Here is a 13,470-nt window from a genome sequence, read left to right on the forward strand (position 1 = left end):
CTGAAGGCCTCTGAATCCCTAGGGTCTCTGCTGAAACCCAGCACTCCTGAAAGATGGGGGCATCTCAGTTGTGATTTTAAGAAGAAACCCCATGCTCCTCTAATGCCAAAAGTCAAACAAAGATAATATAGTACTTACTGTATTTTAAAAACATAAATTTATAATCCAATTTCAGGATTATTGAAACTTCCCGATGAGTGTCCACATTTTCCTTTATTAGCAAATAAGTGCAAAGCAGGACTAAATTAGGATGCTGGAAACACTCAGCAAAGGACAGGAGATTTGTCCAGCTACTCTCTTCCTAAGAACCAGGGGCAGCCCTGGTCCCAGAGCAGAGGGCAGCTCCTTCCACACACCTGCCCAGGTGCTGCATCAAGAACCCTGCCCCATCCTTGCTGTGGGTCAGGTGCTCACATACTGCAGCATTGCTGATGTTTTCCTCTATGAGCAGAGGGCTTGGGGAGCATAAATCCTGCGGGAGTATGAAGTGCTACAACCCTAAGAGCAAGAGCACAGGTACAGCGTGACCAAGACTGCCCTGGGAAGCCAAGTGGCTGCTTGCCACCACCAGAACAGCCCATGGTGTCTGGCTGTCTGTGAGCATTGAGCCATCTGTGTTAAGGAGCCAGCAAGCTTTCAAATCCTGTCCTAACAGTCCCAAAAGTATCATTATGGGAAGAGCATGGCTGAGTCTCTTTTATTGTTTCCGTTTCAAATGTATTCCGCACTAAAACATTTTTGTGGGGCTGGAAATTCTTTTCAGAACCTGCTAATTATTTTTACAATCCGCAGTCTGCTCTTACGTTCCTAATTGTGACTATTAATCCTCTCTCATCTCCATGTCCTAGATGTGTGCAAGGCAATAAGGCATATCATGCTCAGCAGCACCCTGCCTCTTGACTCATTTGTCAAAAGGATTATTGTACACTCGGTGCTGAATGTGAGGAATTAGCTGCATAAACCTGGCCATTAAAAAGAATGTCTGTGTATTACCTGTGCTGGGCATTGGTATGTAGACAGTAATTCCCTCCTCAAATATGCAAAGGTATCTTGCTAGTTTCAGGTAGATTCATACATGCTGCAAACAATTTGGAAGTGATTTGAATGCAATTTCTCCTTTGTGTCAAGTCAAATGGTGCTATAATCATAATTAACAAGGACTGGACTTGACTTCAGTCTCTTGACTTGTATTTGATTTCCCAAGGAAATTTTAAGATCCATTTTAAAACATGATAAGTACAAAACATGCTCTGTTGTTTCCAAAATGTGATCAGGTAGCTACCTGCAAACTTTAACACCAAAGGTCTGACAGATATTTATAATTACCACTTGTCGACACAGCCAAGACAAGGCAGCAGCCCTGCTGCTGTGTTCAAAGGCAGGGAAGAGAAGTCAGGCCAGAGTAGTATCTGTTTCCCTTCAGCTGTGTAGGAATGATATGCTTTCCAGCTCTCTCTTCTAGAAGAGAAATTCCTCTTTTCTATCTAATGAATATTGTCTATCCAGGCATCTCTGGACAGCTTTCAGTGAGGGTTGTTTGATGGTGAAATCCATTAGTCTCTGCCTTATCCGAATGGCAGCTGGCACTGCCCCTACCCTTGCTGCCAAAGGCAGCAGCCAAATATTTTCTGCTAGCAAAGTATGAAAAAGTCTGCTTGAGCATTCATCTGTACTAAAATTTGGCCCATTATTTTCATGGACAGCCTTCAAGCTGCACAAAGGTCTGTTTGTTTCTTGGCTTATGGTTATTCATCAAACGCATTCTACAAGGCAACCACTGGGAGAAAAATGACAGAGAGACACTTTACTGGTTATGTCCTGTTAGTCCCAGCTATATCATGGCCAGGCACAGCCAGGGCCTGTGTGCCTCATTGTTGGTGTGCGGTTGGGGTTCAGAGCTTCATCTTCTCAAGTAGCACCACAACCTTGCTCCAGGTTCTTGCACAAATCCAACATCACCTCCCAATGCTGGCATTTAGCCCCTGAGGCTCACTGAGATGTGCAGGTCAGACTTCTCACTCATCTCTTCATCACCAGTGGCCTGGTTTTCCCTGGATTTTCCCTTGGACAGTGTGACCTTTCATTTCTCCTGCCAAGTTACAGCCTCCTCTGGCAGACAGTGAGGATTCACCCACCCCTGTGCCCTGTGCATGTAGCCTGCTGCTAATCCCATGCTCAGGGCAAGCCCAGTTCTTGTTTCAGGTTGGGATGCTTCAGGGGTCAGTCTGTTCAACTCATTGTTTCCCAGTGGTCCTTTCTGCCTGTGCGGGTTCAGGGAACAATCCCACCAGGTAAGGACTCCTGCAAGAGGATGTACAGAGCCCCATGCACCAGTTCTCTTGAAATGCTGCAATGTTTGTACCACTTGAAGTGGTTTGTATTGCTGTGGTACTCTCATGGTTCAACTCAGTTGCACCAGGGCAAAATCTCTTCCCAGACTTTGTAGGTGTTTTAATTGAGAAAGGACAAAACCCTTCCCTTCTCCTTTATCTGGGACAAGCTTTCACAGATGATTACGCTTATCATGCTAAAGCCTGAAGATCCATCAGTCTGAAGATTAGTATATGTCTCCAGGTAATTGGGGTGACATGTTCTAAAGGGAAATGCTTAATTAGAGGAAGATTTCTGCAGGAGACCAGAAAACAACCACTTCCTGCAGTAAATCAGCTCTTGCAAGAGGAGCTTGTGTTTTCCCCATCACTTGCTGACACACAGGAGGCCACCCGGACAGAGGCTGTCATTGTTCTGGCTGACAAAGATGACTCAACTGGAACCTGGAATCCAGGCTGGCTTTGCAGAACTGCTTCTCTGCTCTACATCTGCTTTCCTGTCTCACCCAAGCCATTTAGCTGCTTGCTTTCTATTTCAAAAGGTGGCGTTTATTCTAATTCTTTGTTCGAATTCACTCCATTAAGCCTCCACTTTCAATCATCAGCTGCTGAAGCACTTGGCTGCGCTGCTAAGCAAGCCTCTGCATCTGGCTCATGCTGGAACAGGCTATGCCCTTATTTATCACTTTGCTGACACTGGACTGATAAAACTTATCTTCTCTGGAGGCTGGTGCAGGGGAGGGGCCTGTAAAACAAAATGAAATTTTTAGTGTGTAAAGATAGTGCTGTTCCAAGAAAAAAGAATTGAGGTGGCTTTTGCCTGGTGTGGTGTGTGGCCTCAGCCTGGGGCCAGCACACAAGGGCTTCTGGGGAAAAACTGCTGAAGTGTGTCAGGAACAGTGCGTTATGCTCTCTCCTATTCATTTATTTTTCATTCCGAAGTTTTCAGCAAGTGTGCCAAGAAAGCTAGAGCAGAAGAGCACTTATCTGTGTGGGAAATGGGAAATGCATTTCTGGAGTAAGGGGAAAGAAAAGTGCCTTCTGCAAGAAATTGTAACAAGTTAAATATGAAACAGACAAAATCCAGTAAAAGTTAGACAAAAAAAAAAAATCGTTTAATGCTTGCCCCACCCACCAAAAGAAAAAAAAAAAGGGAAAAACTGCTTAACACAGGTGAGCCAGATACAGACTCATTTGTGAATTGACTCCCTAAGGTGATGCTTCCTTGGAAAACAGGCAAAGCCCAAACAAGAAAATGCATGCACCTATGGGCAAGTCACTTCTGCTGGTTTGCAGGGAGGAGGAAAACCAGGAGCAAACGATGAGTATGTGAATGACGAGGACTGGCAGGCTATAAAGGAGAGGCCCACAGCCCAGTGAGAGCTGATAAAGGAGAAGATAGAGATTTTGTGCTGGAAATGTAGGCTGGAATGGCTCTCCCTTCTCCCTGACTGAAGGTCTCTTCCTTTTCCTGTGAGTTTTGTATTTATAGCTTAGTAGTAGCCTAAAGCTTAAGTGTTTAGAAGATTAACTTTTCTCTGACTGTTTTTTCCTGGGTTTGGATGTTCTTCTCATGTTCATGAACCAACTAAGTTACTATGTTAGTCTTTCTTCCTTTAGAAAAGAATTAAAACTCCACAAAACTCTTTTAAGTGTTGTTTATCAAGGGCAGTAGTGCTTTCTATCTTCATTTAAGACTTTCTGGGTTCAAAGCTTTAGGCATCCTCTATATCCAAAGAGCAGAAGAATCTCTAAAGTGGGAAGGTACAAGAGTTTTAATTTTCTTGAAATATTTAAATTAGATTGGTGTCCTACAAAATTATTATGTAGATTGTCTCAATTATTGTCTTAGAGAAGTTGTAAAATTTAAGGGTAATCTCAGCTTTTCCTCCATTGAAGGAAAAAGTTCTCTGTGTGGACAGAATTCAGAAATCCTTCTGAAAGCAAGACTTCAGCAAGAATCCTGAGATAGTATTTGAGTGCAGAGAGAGACTTCTCTGTCTTCCCTAAGTTTTAATAGCTGAATTCAGTGAAATCTGAAAGTTGAAGCTTTACAGGCACATATTTAGGCTACATAAAATGAAACATCTTAGTCTGATCTAGTCAAGGGTTTCACAGCTTTTTGTTTAACATACAGCTGCATGGGCTATTAGAAGTGGAAACATATGGAGTCATAATTGAAGAAAAATCCTTTTTTCAGTGATAGGTTTGAAGATTTTTGGTCTCTGCTTAATATGTAAAGGCCCAAGTGGTGCATCTGTTCAGAAAGGGAAACAAAAAACTGCAGACAGAGGCCATGTTATAACTGATTTTCTCATTATTATTTTTTTAAGTGTCATACACAAATCAAAACAGGAGCAGCATTACATTGTTTTTTTTCCTATTCACATTTTTACTGTTTGTGCTGCGGCAGGTGGGTACTCAGGAAGCAGCCATATTAAAATTTTATATGGCTTCTAGGAGAGCTAGGAATTTGTTCCCTCTCTCGTCAGAGAGGAAGAAATGTTGTAGCTTTGCAACTGGTTAAATTGATCAGATAAAATATTAAGCATGAATAACGTGAGATTTTCAAACCTTTCCTGATTGGCCGTTGGTTATCTCAGGTTCTTCACTGTAGGCTAAGTATTAAAGACGAATAAGAAATATTTCATTGATCATTGATACTAGCAATTTCTGAAACAACGTTGAGATTTCCCCATCCTAGTCTTGGCTAGTCATAGACTGGTAGACAGATCACACCTCCCAACTTATGTGATAGAATAAAGTTGCAGGGGAAAGTTTTGGAGTAATTGTGCAAATCAGAAGAAAACCCAACATGTTACTTCCTGAAACTGCACTAGTTTTCCCTCTTTTTAGGGGTGGGAAAAAGGTTTTAATAATACCAGTGTGTTCAAGAAACTGCTATTTATATGTTTTTCAAATATAACAGAGTAATGTCTCTTTTGGGAGAGGGGATTATGCTTGTCAAAGTCAACTTTTTTCTCCTTGCTTTATTTTTAAGTTTTATGTAGATTATGTCTGAACTGTGTTTTGAAATATTCTATACCAAAATCTCTTTTCCAAACTTTTTTCCCTTTTTCTGGCCTCTGCTGTAGAAGTATAAAAATAAATCAAAAGCCAGAATTTGTGGTACTTAGACTGTAATAAGCTTCATTCTTTTTCTCTGTCTCTGTCTTACACTTGCTGCGAAAGTGTTGCTGAGTGATCTAAGTTGTAGGACACTTTCTGTAAGATAAGAGCAAGAGAAGAATTGAAATTGTGAGATAAGAGCTAGATGTTTTGCCAAGTACATTTTCCCTGTGGAATGGAATAAGTTAGCAAATGAGGACCTTTGGGATGGCTATGCAGAGTTCAGAAAAGCAACCTCACTTCCCATTGCACCATGCCTGCAATGTGGATGGGATTTGTGTTGAGTCTCAAATTATTCTACTGAGTATATTTTTTTCCTTTCTCAAAAGCAACATGACATTTTTAAAATATCTTTTTGTGTCTCTTAAAAGCAATCGTGGATATCTTGTGAAATTTGTGTTTAAATGCAGTAAGTTTCTGAGTGCATATGGGTAGGTTAGGATGAAGCAAATGGGAAGCAATTTAATTTGTCATTTCAGTTCATGCTGTGGAAAAGCTAGATGTTTATTCCAGGTGATGTGAAAGTGAGGAGTAACAGTGAAGCCAACAGAACAAAAAAATATTTTCCACTCTTTGAAGCCTGTTGCCACACCAAGTTCGAATATCCATCTTGTAATGATGCTTCATACTTTGAAATATGACAAAGTCTATAGCCATTGGTTGTGATTTCTGACAGTGAAAAGCTAAAAGATTGACATTGGGGGGGGGAGGGAGGGGGTCTTTGTAAGCCAAAAAATTTCAAGCCAAAAATCACTTGTATCCTTGGAAAAGCTAGCAATGGTTTCAGCAGCAGCACTGGAAAAGTGGATTTGACAACTCTTTTATAATTAGTAAAAAACTAAAAAGATGACAAGAGAAGTCCCTATGCTTTTTGGAACAGTTATGGGAGGATGCTATGTAGTTTTGCCATATGGTTTCTTCTGCCTTTCCAAAAAGAGAAAAAAAAAATAGACTGATTCCCAGAACAAGGTACCATTGCAAAGATTTTAAGTGACTTGTCTAAAAATGTACAACATGCAACTTACAGCTTGATAAATCAACAGTCTCACAGGCACATCTAAACTCCATTATACTGAAATGGAGTTGGGAATGAAAGTGAATCATAGTAGCACCTTTGAGTCAGAAAAATATAAATGACTGTTGCAGGATTAACTTTTTTTATAAAGTAAATTAAGTTAACAATAGTTTATTCTCTTCTCTTAATGCTGTTAAGACTCTTAGAAGCTTTTTCTTCTGAAGAAACCCAATGTTTAGTTTTATTAAAGGGGACTTCAAATTCTGTATTCTATCAGTAGGGATATTAGTTTTTGTAATGTTTTGCCAATTGTTTCATTATGTATTTATACAAGTCACATATTTTAATTTCTGATCATCCTTTATCTGTTGCTGCATGGGAGAATTTATCTGAAGCTGGGAGGATACAAAGATTTAGCTTTTTGTAATGAAGAAAAATACGTGTAATTCCTTTCAAAGAAAATAAAGCAGTACTAGGAGGTAATTTTTTTCAGGGAATCAGTATGTGGAAGTAATGGTTTTTGTGTTCCCTCTTTGTCCTGCAAATAGAGCATTTATGTGACTTGGTGCAAAGCGAGTCCTGTAGTGCTGTGATTATGTGCAGCTAAAGGGGTTTTTGCCTGACATGATGTTGCTGTTCTTAATCCAGTGAGGTCTGAGAGACACAAAAATCCCTGACTCCCTTCAGTCTGAGTCAAATTGGTGAAATCATCTTGATTAGATGATCTAATGGGTGTCAGCACAAGTGGCAGGGACTGTCACTATTGCAGGTCTGGAGAAGGTGGGTGCTGCTGTAGGGAAGCAGGGGCTCAGGCACACAATCATCCATCAACCCACACTCAAGCAGGGCAGCCATAAGTACACAAACATTCTGTATATTTTTTCTCTGGCTTTTTGTTCCTTTCTGCACTGAACTTGCCCTGCTGCTTTGCTGCTTTCCAAGCAAAAAGTGCTGCAGCTGATATTTCAGTGCTACCGTACCTGAGGTACCAGATAGGATGCCTTTCTCTGCTATGTGATGCTTGTTTATGACTATTCAAACTTGAATTCCTCCAAGCATTCAGCAGCAGCTGGGCAAGGGCTGCTCTGAATGCCAGAAAGCTCCTGTGTCTAGATTAGAAAGTAATGCACTGGCTGTCTATGATATATTGACCTGCATTAAAGAAATCAGCAATCTCACAGATGCAGCTTTCATCTCCAGTGTCCAGTCGGTGTGGCAGCAGATCAGGTGCCCAGTAGATGATGTTATGTCATTAATTCAAAATGCTTGATGGTGCAGAGATAAGTAGCTGTGCTCTCATTTGCTTGTGGTGCAAAATTGAAGCAGTGCATTGGTTTTGTAATGTAGAAGAACATTTGGTAGATGTGGGTTCAGAGCCACCCGCAGGTGTGCTTCGAACAGTCCTGCTCTGGCATTTCCACCTTGTATTGTGTTCACAGCACCACTTCCACTCTGAGAATTTACATCCCATTTCAAACCTGCCTTAGCACAGATTTGTGTCTGACATTCCAGGAAGTGACAGAGTGGGGCAGGAAGTGTAAGGGGCTTCCCAGATCCCATCAGCTCTTTCCAAGCAATGATTTTTCCCCAGAAATAGAGTCAGTATTGGAAATTCCTCAGTGCAGTTCAGGCTCTAATAACATCCCTTGCTAGGCTGTGCTTGCCTTCACTAAAGTTTTGTCTTCTGTGCTGGAGAACTTAAAGGCAATTATGTTATATAGAAACAACAAAGATCGTATTTCATAGAGCAGAGGCAGAAAACTCCTACAAAAAAATCAGGCATTTAAAATCACATTAAGAAAGACTCCGCCAGTCTTTGCTTAGCATCGCTTCTGTCAATGTGTCTATCACTGAACCACGCACAAAATGGGCATCCTTCATCTTTTATGTCTTTCAGTGATGTCATTAGCATTTTAATAATTTGCCATGTTCTCTGTTCAGTCTTAATTTGGTCATTAATGTGCTGTTGGAAGTAAAGCTTTGGAATAAACCCTTTTCCATCTTTTAATTTTTTACTGTGTTTGTATTCAGCAGAGAGTTGAGAACAGAAGGCAGCCCTGTGTTTCTCTTGCTGCCCCTCAGGTATCCACTGTTGCCCTTGACACAAGAAACTTGCTCGTGCTCTGACTTAAAAATGGGATGTCAGCATGTTCAGAGGGACGCACAAGGACATGGGCATTTGTTCCCCTGGCACCGGCAATGACCACTTTCCTTGCTGCGGAGTTTTAGCAGGCACACATCTGAGCAGGGAGGGCAGAGAAGAGAGACCCTGCTGCACACCAGCTGCTAGGATGCTTTGGGATGCAGCACAGAACCCAGTGCTGCTTTCTGCTCTGCCTTTTAAATCCAAACTTCCCATAGGTACAGGGATCATCTAACTTGGAAAAAGAATGGACTGTTCCCATAAAAGCAATGATGCATGTGGCTACCCCTGGTAACTCCTCAGAGTGGCTGTAGGATCAAGATTTCTGCTTGGCCAGCTGGGATCATCTCTGCTAGTTTAAGCTGTTATACAAAACACATACCTGCCACCTGGAAAGGGCCAGGGAATCACCAGCCTTATTAACAGTTGTTGCAGAGAGAAAACCACAGAGGCTCGGTCTCCACAAACAGTGTGGGAGCTTTTTGCAGTTACTGCAACAAACATCATCAACTGCTGCCTCGCTTGCACAGCAGATGGGTTACCCTTTGATAAAATAATCTGGTTTCCAGCTGAGTGTGAAATCCCAGCAACTAGGAAGGGCACAAGTGCCCCAAAGTGAAGTAGAGATTGAAGGACTGGTGAGGATGAGTCTTCTGGTCTGAAGAGAGGTACCCAAAAATTCCTACTAAAATGAAACAATTGATGAAAGCAAGATGGCAGGTGAAAGCCCTAAAACTAATTTGCAAGCAGATGAAAATGGGTGACTGATGTCTGAGGTTGGCACTCAGGAGAACTGGAAGAAGAATGTCAAGGAAATTATTTCAAGTTGTATAATGTAGGTCCTAGAAGAGATACAGGTGATTGTTGGAGGGGGTGCAAAGATAACATACAGAAATTACAGTGATTGCTTTTATGTGTCAGCCAATTCATGCCTCTCTTTTTTTTAATTAAAGTAGATGAAAAGCTAATCTATGGAAAATTATCTGCATTGAGAAAGTGAGCAAGGGAAACAATATCTTCATGAATCTGAGAGAAATGGGGAAGCCCATTAGCTTGTCTCTATGACATTGTTAAGCCTTTTTCTATTACATTTCTTTGTGTAATAGCTGTTCTTTTTGAACACAATGGCATTTTTCATCTAATCTGATGATGATTCAAAGCATTTATGCATCCTACTTATAATATGAACCACTGCTCTTTCACCACAGGGTTCACATTTAAGATCAGACTGCTGTGATTTTCTCTGCTGCTCTGGTCAAAGGTCATTTACTTTAGAAAATGGAGAGGGCAGTTGCCAAAAGGTAATCTCCTTTCATTTTACCTGGCAGTTGCCTGTCAAGTTCAAATGATGGCAATAAAAAACCACTATTACAGCTTGTCTGTAGTCTAGCTTAAAAAGAAAAAGGTATGTGGCTGAGACACAATGCAACAGTTTCTCAGTAAATTTGAATCTCAGCTTTTCCAGGATGTTTGCTTTGCTAATATGGTCTTGAAGAGCAGGTCTGATTGAATGCTTACTTCAAATGCAGTGTCCAGTTTGTAACTCCCATGTCATGATTATGCAACTTATGATGTGTTGGTTCACATTATGGCATAATAGTGCTCATAGCAATTATACTTTCTTTTTGCTTTTTCTCCCTCACACCCACAAATTCTTGATATCATTTCAGAACAAAACTATTTTTTCCAAGTTCATCTCACTCTGAGTAATGGAGCTGTGATTAAAAAAACTCAAAACATCAGCCCATCAAGTCAAGCGTCATATAAATTCACCAGAGCTTAGATCCACTAGTTCAGAGAAGAACAACGTTTCAAGCCATCTTAAAAATTTTCATACATTACATTCAAATACACGTGAACTTTCTATTTCTCTTTAGGCAAAATGGAGAAGTCAAGCTCATCATCGGTGGCTACAAGCTGTAGATGAAAGTGCTGCAAGTGAAAATTTGTTTAAAGGTCAGATCACTTTCTGAAAGGCAAAATACCTAAGTAGTCTCATGTTCAATGCCTCAACCTGTTTTCTTCTGCGCAACAGCATCCAGACCACAGGCAGTGCTGTTACATTTCAGAGTCTCTGTATGTCATGTATTTGTTTTACAAGAACACCACTGCTGGGGAAGGAAAATGTGACCTCTCTTCCAAAAAAACTGTCCTTAAAGAAGTCTGCAAATAGAGAGTGACATCAGTATCGCACACATGGCAGAAAAGGATCGAACGCTCCCACTTTGCCATCAAGCATTTCCAAATGTCCTCTCTGCTATCTTTGTTCAGCGTATTTTAAGAAAAGCCTGGGAGCATTAAACTGAGCTTAGTGAAAAAGGGCCAACATATGGCCCTCTCTGTGTGGTGCCTGCTCAGAGAGCCACATAAAAGCGGTGCAGAGGAGAGGCAGCGTTCGCTGATTTCCCTGCATGGATGTGGGGAGCACAGCAGGTGACGTAATTAGAAGGGATAAAAGGCATCCAGGGGCCTCTCTGCCTTGGGGCAATAAATACTGGAGATGCCGAACCTCCCTTTGGGAAGCTGAATAGCAAGTTTAAAAGTGGGTAGAAATTTCTATCTACTGACTAGCATTTGAGCTTAAGCAGATGGTAACTGGAAGCTTGGCTCTGTGTTGTTTCATACTAAGTTTAGCTGCAAAAGCACATGATACTCTATCCCAAGGCCTTGCATTTCTTTAGATTGCAGGACTAAGCAGGACAGTTGGCTTTTGGCTTGCAAACAGAAAATTACTGCTTAGCAGTTAAAAGCCAGCATTAGACCAGCAGTAAAAATCCATAGCTTATTATTCTGACAGATTTTCTTGTTGCTTTCTAAAGAATCTTTCCAGTTGCTTTTTACTCTATGAAGATTTAAAAACCATTACAGTAATATACCAATGTCAGTAATAAATGCACATATACATGAAAAATTGTTTAAAGGTGGTCTTTAATGAATATGAAGAACTACTAAACTGCTTTTGCCTGTATGAACCTTGGGGGATGTGGTACCTTATGTTCAGTGTCTCTGCTTATGAAGTGAAAAATTTTGCCTAATTATGGACATTTCTAGGAAAACTGGTTTACCCCCAAGAAATGGGACATGAAAGACCCTTTCACTTTACCAAATGCGTGCTTATTTTTCCAGGTGGTTGTGGAGACTCTAACAAACACAACTCTTACCCTATTTTGCATGGTAACAAACATCTATAAATACTCTCTTCTCCTGCTTCTTCCTGGAGAAGCTGAGTTTAGGCTTTTTCTGCATCTGAAAAAGAAGCTAAATGTATCCACTGGCCTTCTGTCACCCTTGTTCTCTCATGTGCTTCAACTTTCAGAGAGTGCAGGGTGACTGCAGATGAATTGTTTTCCATGAGAGCATTTTCTAAAGCCTTTGTGATCACCTGATTTAAGGAAAACAGGTATAGTTCAGAAACGTGGCTTCTAGCCCCACATTTTCACTTAGGGAATAAACAAAGGAGAAACCTTTGAGATGCATTATGGTTTGGTTTCTTTTTTTTCCCCCTCTGCTGGGAAGTCTCTAGTATGGCTTTGCTGATGCTCCTCCCATGTGACTGGAAATGATTGTTTTATGAACAAATACAGAATAAAACGACCTTGATATACCTGGGTAGAAATAAAAGAAGCTATCTGAATGTAAAATATTTATATTTATCAGGAAACTATCTGGCACTGTGTATATAAGTTATTTACCAAAAGTGGGTAGTTAGAAACAGGCTCTGGAGGTTTGGGGAAGAACAAAGAAAATTCCTGACAAGTTCTTGAAGTAAAATTTTGATAACCACTATTTTAATTTAAGTTTAAAAGTAGAAACACAAAGACCCCTCTGAAACAGGATTTCAACTTTGATTTTTAGCCCTGATAAAAATCAAAGAAATTTTTGAATAAAGAGATTCAAGCTCCAGCTGATTTTATTAATCATTTAGCTCAATCTTTCAAAGCAAAGATCATCACTTTGATACAAACAAAATTTGACAAAGTCACCAAAAAGTGATTAGCAGACTTTAATTTAATCGAGTTGCTCTTAATTGACAATTCACTGCAAGTGTTGCACATTTATTTTGGCAATCCACACAGCATTCCTCTTCATTGTCTTTGGCCATCATGCAAATTAAATGATTTAATACTCTAAAGAATCTGTGGGGCACTTTTTTGTTTGGTTTTATTTGAGTTGAGCAGTGAACTGGAGCTGAGTATTGGAAGGGTTGGGAAACCCTGATGTCCCAAGACTTGAGCAGATATATTTTAGAAGAGCATTTTCCAGTAAGTGTTGCATGTGCTCCAGGGGTGGGTCTTTCTGTGGTGTCACCTTCAGAGGAAACAGGCAGTTCCTGGAGCTTTCCATGGCTTTCCCTTCTCCCTTTCCATACTGTATGCTCTATACTCTATTTAAAGTAGCATTTCCTGTGGGGGAAAATTTGGAAGCAGTCACCATCAGTCAGTGAAATATTTTCTTTTTATCAATATCCATTTTTGAACTAAAATTTATATCTGAAGAAAAAGTAATTTATCCTGGTTTTTGCATTCTGTATTTCTTCAGGGTCTGAAATGAAAGTCAATGTATTATTTTTATTGCAGTTGAGACACAATAACAGAAATCAAGGCCAGAAAAACAACCTGCGAAGTTGCATGTATACCTCTAGTAGATGCTCTCCAGCAATTGGAGTCTTGAGAATCTTCCTTTTAATTAAATGTTTGTTTGGCTGGAGGAGAGATGCTTCCAGTCTGGTGGTCTGGGGGCAATAGGAGCTTTGTGCCAGCCTGGTTAACTCATCCACTGGGATTCCCTAAAATGGTCCCAAAAATGTTCAGTGTGCGTGGCATGTGGGGCTGTGTGTGAGACCAAGCAGAGGG

At 40.6% G+C, this 13,470-nt stretch overlaps 1 long non-coding RNA gene across 2 annotated transcripts in view; it reads left to right on the top strand.

Annotated features, from left to right (window-relative positions):
- The first annotated feature begins 3,636 nt into the window (after nucleotides 1-3,636).
- Nucleotides 3,637-13,470, top strand: part of LOC116446906 — a 67,237-nt gene continuing 57,403 nt past the window's right edge. Inside the window, exons 1-2 of one of the 2 annotated variants that reach the window (XR_004241432.1) lie at nucleotides 3,637-3,803; nucleotides 10,495-10,573. This is a non-coding gene — a long non-coding RNA (uncharacterized LOC116446906). The remainder of the gene's footprint in view (nucleotides 3,804-10,494; nucleotides 10,574-13,470) is intronic. The other variant, XR_004241433.1, reaches the window with a different exon arrangement.

The sequence above is a fragment of the Corvus moneduloides genome, chromosome 7 (genome assembly GCF_009650955.1).
Source record: "Corvus moneduloides isolate bCorMon1 chromosome 7, bCorMon1.pri, whole genome shotgun sequence".
NCBI lineage: Eukaryota > Metazoa > Chordata > Aves > Passeriformes > Corvidae > Corvus > Corvus moneduloides.